The sequence below is a fragment of the Apium graveolens genome, chromosome 6, assembly GCF_009905375.1.
Source record: "Apium graveolens cultivar Ventura chromosome 6, ASM990537v1, whole genome shotgun sequence".
Classification (NCBI taxonomy): Eukaryota; Viridiplantae; Streptophyta; class Magnoliopsida; order Apiales; family Apiaceae; genus Apium; species Apium graveolens.
This window is the reverse complement of record NC_133652.1, coordinates 62,294,563-62,311,032: the sequence shown is the minus strand read 5'-3', so window position 1 is coordinate 62,311,032 and position 16,470 is coordinate 62,294,563. Positions and strand designations below refer to the sequence as shown.

Sequence of the window (16,470 nt, the reverse complement as noted above, 5' to 3'; positions counted from 1 at the left end):
ATAGTATATGCGAAAGGGTAGTAGCAAGATTTGTAATGAGGATACTATTTATTATAGGTTCTAGTAGGAGGCTAGGAAAGGAGCCCTAGACGATTCCATCCAAGTACTCAGTAAGCGTATTCCAGGAAAGTGAACTCTCAACTTACCTCTATAATTCTGTTGCTTGTGGTTAAAAACCCTGTGAATGCATAATTACAGTTTCAATAAGATTAATTAGTCCTTACATCACCCAATGATTAAGTCTTGAATCTAGTTAATCTCTTCCATACCTGAATTGATTCCTTTTCTCATATATTACCTTCTATCCATGTACATACCCTACAATAGTTCCTTAATAAATTATGTGAATCCGAATACCCTCAAAACCTAGAATCATTTCTTTTGGAAACCCAAACACTAGTATCGTTTCCTTCATTTGAACTTTGTCAATATCAACCCTTGTTATCTTGTCCTTGATTAAGAACCCTTTTTAAATTAAAATGAATTGATTAAAAGGAATTGGATGGTATATTTTGTTAATATTGAGGCACCAGTCATTGTTAAAACCTAAGTAGCAGGGAGCCTGATGGTTTTATATGGCCAATGTGTGCCGAGGATCATCAAAGGTTGTGAATCACTTGTTATGTGGTTCGGAGCTTTGATGTGGGCTGATCACCCCTCATTGCTCATAGCGATGTGTGATTTCCAATTCCATTCACTTATTAGAATTTGATCTTCTATTTGAGATTTCATATTGTTAAATTATCCTCTGTTATTATTTATCGAGTTTATGATACATTGTTATGCACTATTATTCACTTGTTGAGCATTTTTCTCATTAATATTATTATTGATGTTATCCCTTCAGTGAAACCCGAAGATGGTTCATTTTAAGAAAACCGTGCGTCAGACTTCTGGGGACTCGAGGTATGCCTACCGTCAGATGTTGGAGCAGGTAGGGAACTAGTAGTTCCTTAAGGGTTGTAAACTTTGGGTTAAAATTTGGTAGTAATTTGACTTAAGATATTTTGGTTTGTATTAATGAAGATGTTAGATGTTTTTCAAATTCATTCCTATGGATTCGGGGATTGTGGATAAGGGTTGTAGCCTTAATTATCTTTTTTAGTACTTTACTGTTTAATCTATATTATGTATATTCCTGCTAGTTAGTATTGTGGGTCCGTCACACTCGGTGTTAATTTTTAATTTATGTGTTTATCATCATTGGTCGTTAAAGTTCAGTGACTCAGACATTGTTACTTACTTGTTTCCTTGTCGTGTTTCAGGTACTCTAGCGAGCGTGTATGCATACGCGTTCTCGGTCTCATAAGAGAACACTGGATCAAGCTGAGGAAGAAGTTGTAGTAGCTTACGCGTTCACTAAGTCTTATAGGTTGCTTGTATACTAGATCATGATTATGATGTATTTGTTTGTCGAGGTTTAATCACTTGTTTATATTTGGAATTTAGGATATTCTCTTAATGATAAAATAACATGGATATTTAAAAATTAGAGTAAAAAAATGGATTTCATTGCTAGTTGTTGTGGCTAGGTGTCAAATGGCTAGTAGCCGGCTCATTTTATATGAGTAGTCTAGGGTTGAACGAGATGGAGCGAAACGCACTCGTTCAGAAATTTGTGAAAAAAAAAAAAAAAGAAAAAGAAAATAATATATATATATATATGTTATGCATAATTGATCACGAGTGGGCTCTTTAGTACACGAGTTATTAATTTTTATGGGACTTTGTGCCAAGTAACCTAAGGCTTTTATAGTCTGGGATCCACTAACCAACGCTCGCTACATGGGTACTATTGTATAAGTCTTTTGTGGACCTCACTCATTGCACGGTAAAATAAACATATTTGTGTTATTTATGTGTTAGCAATAAAAGCATCAATCCATGTATAACTCCGATATAAGAATTGAAGTATTGTCGATCACGTTTAGCTTTTTATTCTATTTATAACCTTGTGATTGCCTTGATGAGTAGTGAGACATGATTATTGATCTAGTTGTGTTAGTATACCTGTTAAGCATTTGCACACACGCACGCTTCTGGTTTGTGAATTGATTTGTGAGATTTAATTAAACTTGTGCGAATAACTGCATTTGTTGAGATGTCGCTTGTTGGTTGGTTAAGTTATTCTAGGGGGGTCGTTACATTCATATAGGTTGCATTCATGCATTTTTATTTCTTGTTCTTTGAGTCTGTTTATGCTTGAGGACAAGCATCGGATCAAGTTTGGGGGTGTGTTAAATGGCATTTATGTCCACTTAGAATGCTCTATAAAGGCTTGATTTGATGTTTGTACTCAAGTTATTTGTGAATTTGATGTATTTTTGTAGTATTTTTGCATTTCAGGATTATATCAGGAATCCAGGTGTTTTAGCATTGTTTTGATGCTAATTTGGTGTTAGGATGGTGTCAGGAATAAAAGCTCGTAGTTCGCCAGCTCAAACCATGCAAGAAAATAAAAATCAATATTTTTTTCCAGAAGGTCAGCACGCCCGCGCTGTAGTAGCACGTGGTCGCGCCGAGATGCAGTTTTGTAGCACTCCCGCGCTGATGAAGTGCGCGGCCGCGCCGGGATCACAGAATCCTGATTCAAATACGATTTTGATCAGCTGGACTTCTACTCTGCATGGGCTATTATATAAACATAACTTATGATCGCTTTTGATAACAAGACGTACATGAGCTTAAGGAGAAGGCGTAAGAAGACCGTATAACACAATTCAACCAAGACGAAGATGATCTAGTTTATTCTTGTGATTCTTTATTTTAAGTTATAACTTTGGATGCTAGTTTTCTTACTAGTGAACCTATACTCTTGTTTCGTACTTGGTTTTATTTATTCAGTATAAAGACTACGTTTATTATACCATGCTTTCATCGAAACCCACGTTGATGATGAGTCTGATTATGGGCTAATCGTTATCGTGGGGTTCTAGCGGATTTACTTATGGATTTCTATATTTAATTTGTTTTGATACCTTAGTGTGTGTGGTGATTGTATGATATACTATTATTGGTTGTGCTTATTCGTCTATGAGCGTCATCAACTTATAAGATAGCGTGTTAACTCACACCCTTATTTCATAACTTTTTCCCCCTTATTTAATTATCTGTTGACAACGGTCAACTCACACCCTTAGTACTTCCTCCAAAACTTTCGGAAGTACATATATATATAGTAAAGCTATGCCTATCAACAAGCAAAACTCTTGGAGGAACTTCGATGTGGTTCGAGTTCTCGAGATATGATAGGATTTCCTAAAGGACAAGGGAGGGGTGGGATCCAAGTACTTCGTGTATTGGATAGACTACTGGTACCATAGGAGACGGTACAATATGTACCTATGGATCTGCGAAGTGTGTGTATACCCGAAATGAGGACACATAGCCCGTATGCGGCAAGGGTGATAACCGAGATGTGAAGGTGTCATCCCTCTACTAGTAGAAAAGGTTACTTTTATCGTAGTACGACTGATCATCGTATGTGGTTGCTCCAACGAATGTCCAAATTCTTCCAATTGGAATTGTGATGCAATACCGTAACCCAAGCCTAGGTGTTGGGATTACTATTAAGGTATTTGTAGGATAATAAAATCCCTTAAAGAATTGTTTTCATAAGAAGGTGTGTATCACCGAGGAAAACTATTTTCGAATAAAACATAATTATCGTATGTGATGTTATCATACAGTCATTTTCATACTGTACATTATTATGCTGGTCATTATAGCTCACACTTGTTTTCTTAAATTGACACAACACAACAGTGAATCGAGATGCCTTCCATGAGAACCACAGCCAGGAAACGGGTAGGAAATGGCCAGCTGTTCCGTAGATTGTTTGGTGTTGTACCACAGGTAATCCGAATAAGCTGGATTAGTTTTCAGTTGTTTTTAGTTCGACTTATTTATAAGTATGACTTATGTAAGATAATAAACAAGAAATGTATTGTTGGCCGAAGGACTAGCTTTACTTAAAGGTTACTCCCCGGTAAGGCTAAATTACTTTTGGGTTGTAATAATTATCACTTGATGGTTGGAAGTACTCTAGATATGATGGTTCATTTCCAAGAGAATAACCTGTAAGTGTGTGTGTGTGATAAGTGTGGGGTCGTGAAGCGTGAGTATTTATATATTATAGTGTGAGTTCTGTGGTTGTAATAGTTTAGATAGCATGGCCTCCGAGATTCCTGACCCCGAGTTTTGGGGCGCCACAATATTAATCAGTACAATCCATATTTTAGTTCAACCTAGGATTATAGCGAACGATTCTAATGATACCATGTCCTTTCTCATATCTTCTAATTATAACGGAGTATCAATACTGAGTATAAATATAAATTATTCTAGAATTCTTCTAGTTCATGTTTCAAATCAAGCTCTCCACTTAGCAATTCGTCCATCCTTGGCGATATACACTTGTTCTTATTAATTAACTTGTTCAACCTCTGATGACCAACACTTGGTCTCAACCAACACTCTTAAAATCTTGCGAATGAGTTCATTGGGTTTTAAAGCTTCACATCTAAAAAAATTGTTGCAGTCAAACCACCATACCTTCGTCTCCCCTTATGTCTTACCATATTGAACCTTCTTTGTCGTCCCTGCTACAAGCATAAATTTTACCACAACTCACTTACTTGAGTGGAAAATCCAATCATCCCTTGATGAACACACTTAAAGTTTATTCGTAACTAGCATTTATTCGATCTTGAATCTTCATGACAAATATCTTCCACATGATTGAGATATGCTTCATTTTCATAACATTTTAATCGATTATCTGGTTATTATTAAAAATTTCCTCATTCGCCTTCATTGTCCAATCGATCATTTGCCTCATCTGATACATGCAGCTTTACTTTCTTGTTTCTCTAGGTAATTTTCCTCACACGGTTTGCTAATTACTCCAATTCACGCCAAAATCTCATACTCGAAACGAATCATGTATATAGATTTTCCGCCTTTGATTTAATACCCTCGCAGCAATCCCATTATCGGTATAATAATTCTTCTCTGCACGTAAATGTTAACCATCCTTCGCCTTGCAATTTCCCACATAACTCTCCTTGTTGTACAGGTTCATTTTATTTCCTTTTAAGATATTCAAAGAACAGATCTTACACAAGAAGAGATTTGTGTATCTAATTCTGATTGGAAACCTTTTTGGTAAGGGATAAGAGTACAAGGAAGCAATCGGAGAAATTCATAAATCAACCAATCAGGATTTAAGAAGAATGAATGAATAATGATTTGAATAGGAATGAGACGACCATATTGGTACTCAAGATGGCCAGTCTTTCATACCATATGGCACACAGCACATGATTAGGTGGCGTCTCACCAGACTCTTTGTCATTTCGACAAATCGTCACACCATAACGCTGCTTGTCCCGATTAGGAAACAATATTTTGAAGAAGGAATGATTTGAAAGGGATTCAACAATCATCTTATAAAGCTGATCATGAAAGAAGTTCATACTTTACTCGAGATTTATAAGAATGATAAGAAAGATTGATATCATTGGTCGCCATCTGCATTTTATCTTTTTACAGCTTCAACGCTTTTCCGATCAATAGATCACATGCCAAGTCGTATATCAACTTTAGAAAGTTCTCAAAAATATTTTCTTGAATCGATTAAAATAATTTCCCACGTATTAGGTTTTGTATCTTTAGCGTCACTTTTCCACGTTCATATATGATTTTATTTGCAATCTTACGAGATTTATGCTCATAACTTCAAATTGCGCTTATGCTGTTAATCGTTCAACTTGTCACCTCTTTTGCTACTGACGTTCTACCTTTAGAAAGTCTAGAGATTTCCTTAATCTTCTTTGCTCGTACTCAGCTTCTCGTGAATCGACATATTCCTCGTGCTCTAATCGTCTCAGCAATTGGATAAACAGTTTCTCCGTAGTAGCGGGTCCACTTGTCCTTCTAAACGAACCATACTAATTTCTAAAATAAGTATTCGTCTGGATAATCTGAATCGAACAAAAACTCAAGTAGTATTTGGACAACCAAGTTTTTAAAACTTATTTTGTTCCAAGGAATTTTAGAAAATTTTTGCGAATAAAATCTCTTTGGAAAACTGGTTTAAAATTTTGAAAATCATACACATGGTCGTCGTTACTATATGAGTTGGTTGTCGTCCTTCTCAACTATCACAAGAAATCCAATTAGGAAAGTAATCCGATAAGAGCCCATTCATTTCCATATATCTTTTACCCCTTATTGGGTCCATTTTACCTTCATTGGTTAACAAAATTCCAATTACCATTGCATACTATCTTATTCGTAACTTCACTTCTAGTCTTCCCTATTGGTAATATTCCCATCATCATCTCTTACGATTACTGAGTATAACAAATCTATCCAGCAATCATAATATTTATTCCATAACACAAGGTTGATTTATATCACATACTTTTATTCGTATCATGTTTGGTCATTACATCATCATCTAATTTCAAGAAAACTCTCGATTTCCAATACTCTCAAATTTCTTTAAAGATCCATCTAGCTCACTCCACAAGATAGTCGTTGGTGACATACTCATTAGTAGCTCCCTATAACCTGATAGCGGCTATCTTCCGCAATACATGTATCCTCACTCTAGGTTCTTTTAACATTTCTTAATGCCTCGTGTACTCACCATATGTTAGAGCTTTCGAATCCATCCTTCTAGGTGTTGTTACTCCATAAGATGAGTTTTGAACGGATGTTATAGAACAGAATGTAGAGTAGACAGAAAAAATGCGCACACAACTGAATATCTGGTAGAACTAGAATCAGCGTGTGGGGGAAATTCTCGAATAGATCACACCAGGGGATGAGATAATAATGTGAAAAGGTGCAACCGTCGTAACAGGAGGTGACATGGAGCATACCGGTGGACGAGCAAGGCGTGAATCAGATGATAGTCTTCCGAATGAAGGCTCCGAATGATCAAATGATCCAGGGATAAAAGAATCTTCCATCGCCGCCATCTGAAAATTACGTCGCTAGATAAGGATGTCGAATTTCATCACGAATCCAACTAAAACCTACTATTTGATCGCACTCAACCTCCCGATGTTCTATCTTTATATTTCCTAATCCTAATCCTAACCCTCTATCCATTCCCGACAATCTAGGCTTGTTTCAGTGACTTATAACATGTGGCTCTGATACCAACCTGTGACGCCCTCCAACCCCGGGTCAGAAGTTTAGGGCTCACAACACACCACAATATTTAAACCTGTATATAAGTATTATATGCATTGACCCTTCTTTACACAACCACGGATCGTGACAGGTTAAAGCATGAGAACAAGTCATAATCTTAACTTTTATTACATAGTACCAAATCCCAACTAATTCAACTTACAATGGCTAAGGATATCGCACTTACAATCTTACACAACTCCTCTAATATAAAGCTCCTGCTAGCTCGATCCAACTTAACCGGGAATCCTAGCTCGCACGTTGGACTGGGAATCCTTGTTATCAACAAATTTTCCTTTTCAACTGTTGAAAACATAAAATTTTTTGCATGAGTGAGCTAACTAGCTCAGCAAGTAATAATAGCAGCAATTGAGGTTAAACAATTACCAATTGAAATGATTCAGAAGAATCAAGTTTCGGAATAAGAAATGATTAGAATTGGAAATTCACTTTTTATTTTAAAAACCAAGGTTAGGCTGCTGATCAGTCATGCACTAACCCCGAGCAAGGCTCCCGGCTTTGCTCTATTTACTGGATCCAAGGCACACATTGGCCTACTATGACCACGAATCTGGTCCGACCACGAATCTGGTCCATATTTATAAAACTATCCAATTCTAAAACAATTCAAAATGATAACCAATGTAATCAATAAGTTAAATCATAAACAATATTTATCTTAAAACATAGGGTGATTCACAATACCATCTAGGTATAACAAGGAGTTCAAAAAGATTGGCTTTCAATCAAGGAAAGAATCAGAAATTAGAAGACCACGGGTTCAAGGGTTCCAAGGATTGGTCTTCTGTTAAACAAGGAATAAGGATTGGTATATCAAGCAATTCAATATCAGAAATCAGTATGTGGTAGGTATGTATTTGTGGAGTAGTATCGTATGTGTTTGGATAGTATCTGAGAATTTAACAATTATTGGTTTATGAAGAACAAGGCTTATGGCTCAAGATAAAAAAGAATCAGGGTTCAAGGTTAAATAGTCTAAAGCACTTGCAATATAAAACAAGAATTATTTTGAATAATAGCGACATGTTATGAAAACAGTTTGAAAATATTTACAATATGTCTTGAAGAGGAGTTCAGAAGTACTTGCCTTATCACCGACGATTTTCACTTTACTTGTACTCATCTAACAGTTTCATTCATCAACCACTTTTCTTCTCTTTCTACGCCTTGCTTCTATTTATCAATCACTTTCCTTCTCTTTCTACGCTTTGATTCTATTTATGGATCACTGATTTCCTTTTCTATGCCTTGTTGACTCTGCGAGGTATCACAAGTATCGATCAATACTCAATCTCATATCATTATAATCGTCACATAGACGTCATAAGCTTACATCTACCCTTCGTTTCACTCAAATCCGATTTACGGATTAAAAGTTATGATGAAAACAGTCAAACCATAACCACATAGGCATATAATGCATCAATCAGGTCACATATAACACGTAGCACGTAAGATATTTGATCAAAATAATTTTTCAAAGAAGATTCGGAGTCAAAATGATTTTCCATGTATTTAATACAAATTTTTGAACATTTTTCGGAATTAAAATTGGACCCCGAATTATTTTATAATTAAATAATAGGGTTTGAACACCTGAATTTGACTTTAAAATAATTTTATAATAATTATCGAGCCTTGAAAATAATTTTAAATAATATTTTAAAGCTCGAAACTATTTTTTGGAATTTTTAAATCAATTTTAAATAATTAAATCTAATTATTAAATCAATTGAAATTAATTAATAATTAATCAATTAATTATAAATTAATCAATTAATTAAAATAATTAAAAATTAATTAAAATTAATTAATAAAATAATTTTGATTTATTTTTGAATAAATAAATAATTAAAATAATTTTCTGAATTTAAAATAATAAATTTTGGAATTTTAAATAATCAAAACTAATTTTCTGAAAATAAATTAAGTAGAAATATGATTTTTGAAAATAATTAAAACAGGAATCCATTCTTTGTAGATTTTTAAAACTATAATACAAAATTTGTAAGCTTTTGTAAACCACAGGGATTAAACGGTAATTTGTTACCGTCTTCCTCCCCACATCGGAGCTCCGGCGGCGGCGGCGGCCATTAACGCCGCTTCTGAGCTCGTCGGAGATCATCCTACGCTTGTCAGAATGGTTCCAAAAGGTGCAGATCACAAGTTTATAATCTCCACAATCGATTTCAACAATCTATTTCTATAAATAAACACCGGATTGTCCGGATTTTTGGCTGAAAGTTCAAGAACGCCGCCGGCCTTTCATTTTCCGGCCATGTCGTTCCAGCTATCATTTGTTTATTACGAATACACCATTCGAATCATCCTTGGACGATCTACAAGATGGTAAAATCAATTGCAACTGATAACCCCTAACAAAGAAATGCCTAAATTCAATTGAAAATATTCAAATCAATTATAAACGCTAATTTCTAATTCCGAGAATCAAACACAGTTTTCTATATGTTATTGAACTCCAAATTCATCATATAATATACCAAAATGACCAGGAAGAGATTACCTACAAGATTATGCCATCAAATCACACAAACAACATCAAGAACAGAAATTCCTATTTTAATCCATAATTAATTCGAAATAAAATAATTAAATCAGAAAAATACCTTGATTTCTGGGTAAAAACAAATGGTTAATTCAGAAAGAAGATTTCGAGAGCTTCGTTTTGATATATTACACGCCCGAATCGGAGTTCGATAACGCCTTCGTTCGTGCGTTTGATTTTCAAGAACACGGTTTTAATTCGGCATTTTCTCTGTATTTTACAGGATTTTACTGACTGATTATGATTATACGAATAAAATGAAATAATAAAAAGGGCTATATATTTTTTTGGAATATTTGCTTGTTTTGGATCGTTTTGGATCATCTTGGATCGTTAAATTAGTTACTTAGCCGCTAAGTAACTGCAAAAATGATCTGATTGGATACTCGTATTGGATAATTATCCAAACCGGGATTCTTATAAAACACTGTATATGAAAATAACTTAATAATATCTCGTCTTTCAAAAATACGGATTTTGTTGGTTCACTGAAATGATTATCGTATCGAAAATCTTGTGCCGAGCCGCGCATGGGTCAAACCGTAATCCGGATCGAAAAGGTCAAAACACGGAAAATGTCCGGAATTACCAGATTAGGTTAGGAAGGAGTTTTCGGAAGAGTTTCGGGTTGTAAAAACGTAAAAACGGTTGAAGTCGGACGGTTCCCAACTTTATAAAATAATTTTGTAATTATTTAGAAAATAATTAATAAATTCATAAATCAATATAAAATCATTTAACAGTCCAAAAATTACCAGAAAAATACCGTAATTATCTATATTTTATTCTGGTCATAATAAAATTAGCAAACTTATACTGTATCTCATATAAACATTCACATATTCACACCAATCATCAGATAATTTACCAAAAATCACATAATAATCATATAAAAATTATTTATTGATGAAAATAATTACAAGCGATATCCCGGATGTTACAGTATAGCTGAGAGTAAGAGATGAAAGAAAAGCAAAAGCATAAGCAAAGGCTGAAAAGGAAGAAAGGGATATGAAGTATGCAGAAAAAATTACCATGTTTGAACAAAGATCAAATAAATTCAAGACAAAGAGGATGACTAGAATTTCTAAGGATTGACACTTTCTAAACATACAAGTTGGCAGTTTTCAAGATTCGGAGTTGGTTACTTGAATGGTTATTCATTGGATGATTGGTTCAAACTTGTGGAAGCTCTAAGAGGGACTGAAATCATAGAAGAACTTCAAGTACTTGTAAATCTAAAGGACCTTATTAGAAAAAAAATCAAGCTATGAGAATTTCATGTGATGAATGTACTTATTGAACTCATGTAATCACTTAATGTATAACAGTTGTATATGTTATTCTATCAGTTTTATGTAATCATTTTATTTTTTTGTAACTTGGGGTTGGTCTTGTTATCAGGCATGAATTTGTGATAAACAATCTTCTTACAATTTGGGTGATATTGTTGTGCAAGTCATGTCTATACAATAACAAGACTAAGTCAAACTGACAGCCTTAAGATTTAGTTGGTTGATAATCAACTTTGTATTTTGTATTGTATTACTTGAGTCTGTAAAAATGGTTAGAAGATTAGACTAGAGTATTTTTCTGTAAACAATTCAAGTCTAAGAAATAAACTCTGGAAGAAGATCAAGATAGATCATGCCTTAGAGAAATGATACAGAAGCTTGGAGTTGAATAAATCTGTTTTATGAAAAATGTTCAAAGTCAAGATATCGATAAGTCACAGATTAAGCAATATAGAGAAGTCATTCGAGAACTCCAGAATGACTTATCGAGAAGTCCAAAATGGCTTATAATAAAGTCTCAGAGATATCGACAAGTCAAATGTAGATGTGAAGATTGGAGATATCGACACGTCATTTCTGCATGTAGAGAACTCAGAGATATCGACAAGTCAAATTGAAGATGTGAAGATTGGAGATATTGACAAGTCAAATTATCATTAGAGATCTCAGAGATATCGACAAGTCAAAATGTATATAGAGATCTCTGAGATATTGACAAGTCAATTCTACATGTAGAGATCTCAGACATATCAATAAGTCATTTAACATGCAATTAGAAACCGATGTCTATGTTAAAAATGATTGATTTCTTCGCAGATGATGTTAAATGTATTATTCATAGATATCGGTTTTTACCCGATGTCTAGGACAGACTTTCACAATGGTTCTGAAAATTTTTTGATTTCTAATTCATATTTTTGTTGTATAATTGAGTATTGTCAACTTCAGAATTGCAATATTAGGACGATTAGGCCTGTTTAAACCTATAGCACACAAGCTACGTATAGGAATTAACATCGATTCTAAATTAAAAACCAATGTCTGTTACTTTAATTAACATCGGGTTTTATATAATATGATGTCAAATGTTAGATTGAATATCAGTTATATATAAGTAATCGTTGTTAAAAACCTATTTTAACATCATTTTCTTTAACATAACCAATGTTAATTTCGAAAATAGACATCAGTTGTTTATTCTAGAATCGATGTTATCGCTCTTTTTACATGTGCTGATATCCCTATATTAACATCGAATATTAGAGAATACATTAACTACAATACTGAAAAAACTTAATTCTCAAAACTCAACCAATACTATATATTATTACCCAATTGAATTCAAGATCAACAAATTCTCAATGTGTATAACTAATCTCAAATATGCCTATCACTCTAAACAAACTATTCCCATGATAAGTACAACTAATATCAATGTGTAAAATCAACCATATTCCTAGTACTCAAGTCATCCCCTTTCATGCTGGCTAGTCTTTTTGTTCTTCATGTTCTTGACCAATGACAATAACTTTTAACCTTTTCACGCCTCTTGATTTGTTACTTCCAAAGACTTAACTAGATATTCTACATCATTACCCAATACAGTTTTTTGATCTAATAAAATATTTTTAATATGATCAAAAAGCTTTATTGGAATATCCTGTAGAATATCTATTTTTTTTGTGTTTTATCCACAACAATCTAAAAGTTCCTGCAATATAAAAGCTCATGCGGTAAAACAATTCTCAATAAAAGAACAGTTCCGTAACAAGATATTTGAAAGAAAAAGAGACATTTCTGAAGTGTACCATTTTAAACGATGATTCACGATTAGGCGCTGCTACTTACTACCATAAGCTACATTAGGCGTCACAAACTGGAATGTAGAAGAGTCCGTAGTTGTTTGGAATTATCATCAACCTATCCAATAATCATAAACTGAGATCTAGAAAGACAATATTTAGTATATAACTATGTCTTTTCAAATTTTCTCGATAAGTACACTATCAAAAGCTCACACATCTGACTAGATTAAATAATTTTTCAAGTCCCTAAAATTTTCCACCCCATCCAATCTTGAGATATTTACAACCTATGAATGAGACAAACATAATAATAATAAGGAATTCCAACAAAATATTTATGTTAAAATCCAAAACTTACTTGTGTTCCATGTGCCTCATATCAGTTGGCTTCTTCTTGTTATCCTCAACAAATAAGATAGTAAGCTGTTGACCAAGTATAATCTGACCTTCCATATATATGATATTTAGTTTCTTGAGCATCAACGAGATTTATAAAATGTACAAAATCAAATCATCGCGGTTCCCAACAATTGATGATATTTAGCCGTGCTTGAGCATCAGCAGGATCCATAAACATACTGATGAAGGACCTAATTTAAGTATTTCTCAAATTGATTAAAGAATTTAATTACTTGAAGCTCTTCTTTTTCTTTTCTTAATAACCTGATTATTAGATACTTCTAAACCTTCAACTTAGTTTTCCCATATATGCAATAGACCTATGACTATATAAAACAGCTTTTTAGTACAGCCATTTATCTTACCTTCAATATCTTCCACTTAGCAGAGTTCTCAACTTGCAAAAGCTGAGGGACCTATGATACCCTATTGGACTTTATTTAATTTTTCATGACATGCCAAGTTCAAATATAAGCCAAGTAACTACAGAAGATCCATTTTTTGGAGCCAAAACTAGTTACATAATTTATATATGGTTTTGACTCTTTCCATATATCATTTGCGTATGGTTTACATGAATTTATTTAAAACTAAATAAAATGGATTAAATCTTACCTTAGCACAAACCACCGTGAGAGTCTCGCGCTTATATTTATCCATCTAAAACGTAAGGCAACATCTCTTATTGTCTTATCTTTTAACTACTTTGCAGTTTTAGCATATTTAGTGATGATGTATGCATATCTGAAAAAATGTAAAATAAGAAATGCATTAGGTACACATATCCATGGGACTGGAAGAACAATTCTATACATAACAACAGTAAGAACCACAATAAAAATGATAAATAATAAAATATAAAACAAACTATCAAACAAATTGATAATACAAAGTTCTATGAAGATGTGTACAAACCTATTCCCTACTTGTTTACTTTGCCGTAAAATTCTAGAAGCCAAATAAACATATATCAGAATGATGATAAATAGTGCAGTGTAAAATTTCTATACTAATATTTAGATCACTCGAGAAATAATAACAAGTTTTCACCTTATTAACAAACTATATACACACAATTAAACCAAAAATATAATATAATCGAGTATTTTTAAGTAAGTACAACCAATACTCTGATTCAAATTAGCATTTTCCAAGTTTTAAAAATTTACCAAGTCATATGAATATGGTGATCCAACTATCCCCAAGTCACTTTCCTTATAAACACCAAGATTTAATATCTAAATCCAATAATTCAAACATCCCCCAAGGTCTATCCTCTGGTGAAGAAAGCTCAATTGCTTTATATTACAAAAACCCTAATCATACGAACAAAACAAAACAAGAAATAATCTAGAAAGTTAAATAGTAAAAAAAATAATCTACAAAGTGTTCCCTTTTCCAGAGTATAATCAACAAACAAAGTATAAATATTTAAGTGAGACCTTAAAGAATATTAATATTAACAAATATAAAGATGCATAAACACATGTGTCGAGAATAAAAACGGAATAAAAAACTGGTAATTAAGAAAGAGCATTAAAACCCTTTTAAAACTTTATAAACATAGAGATTCACAAACAACAAGCGTAACTCTTGAATATATTTGCTTCAAGAAACAAGAAAATACCCTGAGTCTGGAAGATTTGAGATGGGTACTGATATTTCAAAACCTGTTGAAAAAATCAATAAAAATTAAGAACACATAAAACCTAATCTTGATAAAGAAAACAAAACCCAATTGAACAATCTAATCCAAGCTAGGTCGAGAAATTAGGATTTCTCATAGCAGGAGTTTAATTAATTGAAGATCTATAATTTGTGGTTTAATTGGAACCCTAATTACTTGCAATGTGAGATGGTGATATAAATTAGGATTTTAACTATGAAAATATGGCCAGAGAGATAAAGATATGAGAGAAAACGAGAAAGAGAGAGAGAAAGAGAGATGAGTGAGAACGAGAGAGAGAGAGAGAGAGATGATAGAGAATGAGAGAGAGCGATAGATACGGGTGAAAAAGAGAGCTGAGAGAGAGGATAATAGATCTTGGTGTTGGGGAAATAATTGGGAAATAAACGGGGGAATTATTTTTGTTGTTAAGGGGGGAAACATTTGGAAAGTAATTGGGGGAAAGTATATGCGTGTTTTTTAAATTTTTTTAAATTAATCATTAACAAAGGTTGTAGCTTCAAATCGATGTCTAAAAAAATTTGACAACGGTTATTCTATAAAACGATGTCTAATTCACTTTTTTCATTTTTTAAAATTACTATCAACAACGGTTATTTTATTGACGATGTATAATACACACAGTAACTTCATTTTAAAAATAACCGATATCTAAAAGAATTTTAACATCGATCGTCTGAGCAACCGATGTCTAAGGATCGATGTCTATTGATAGAATTCTAGTAGTGAAGCTGCAAGTTGGAGAGGGGGTTATCTGAAATTGCTTTGATCAGATTGATTTTCTACCATTAAACTGGTACATCACAGATGATGACTACTTTCAACAATTAGCTGAAGAAATAGTTAAAGTTTGGGTTTTATCATTGAGAGATGTCAGAATCTATTATCGGGATGGCTTCATCATTCTACTTGGTAGGGAATTAATGGATACACTTTCCACCACATAATTTAAGAGGGTGATTAGCTTAATGAAGGATAAGGACACAAGTACAAGGGTATGGAGGGTTGTGGTGTGTGTATGGCTGAGAGTAAGAGATGAAAGACAAGAAAAAGCATAAGCAAAGGCTGAAAAGGAAGAAAGGGATAGGAAGTATGCTAGAAAAAATTGCCACGTTTGAACAAAGATCAAATCAATTCAAGACAAAGAGGATGAGTAGAATGTCTAAGGATGGACACTTTCTAAACATACAAGTTGGCAGATTTTCAAGATTCAAAGTTGGTTACATGAATGGTTATTCATTGGATGATTGGCTCAAGCTTGTGGAAGCTCTAAGAGGGACTGAAATCATAGAAGAACTTCAAGTACTTGTAAATCTAAAGGACCTCATTAGAAAAGAATCAGGCTATGAGAATTTCATGTGATGAATGTACTTATTGAACTCATGTAATCACTCAATGTATAGAAGTTGTATTTGTTATTTTGATAGTTTTATGTAATCATTTTATTTTTGTGTAACTTGGGGTTAGTCTTGTTATCACGCATGAATTTAT

The 16,470-nt window shown here is 33.4% G+C and overlaps 1 long non-coding RNA gene across 1 annotated transcript; it reads right to left on the bottom strand.

Annotated features, from left to right (window-relative positions):
• Positions 1 to 12,424: 12,424 nt before the first annotated feature.
• Positions 12,425 to 13,336, bottom strand: LOC141663759 (uncharacterized). The gene is made up of 3 exons (XR_012551624.1): positions 13,252 to 13,336; positions 12,897 to 13,008; positions 12,425 to 12,799 (listed from the first exon to the last, which is right to left on the bottom strand). It is a non-coding gene; the product is annotated as an uncharacterized LOC141663759 (long non-coding RNA).
• Between the last annotated feature and the right edge of the window lie 3,134 nt (positions 13,337 to 16,470).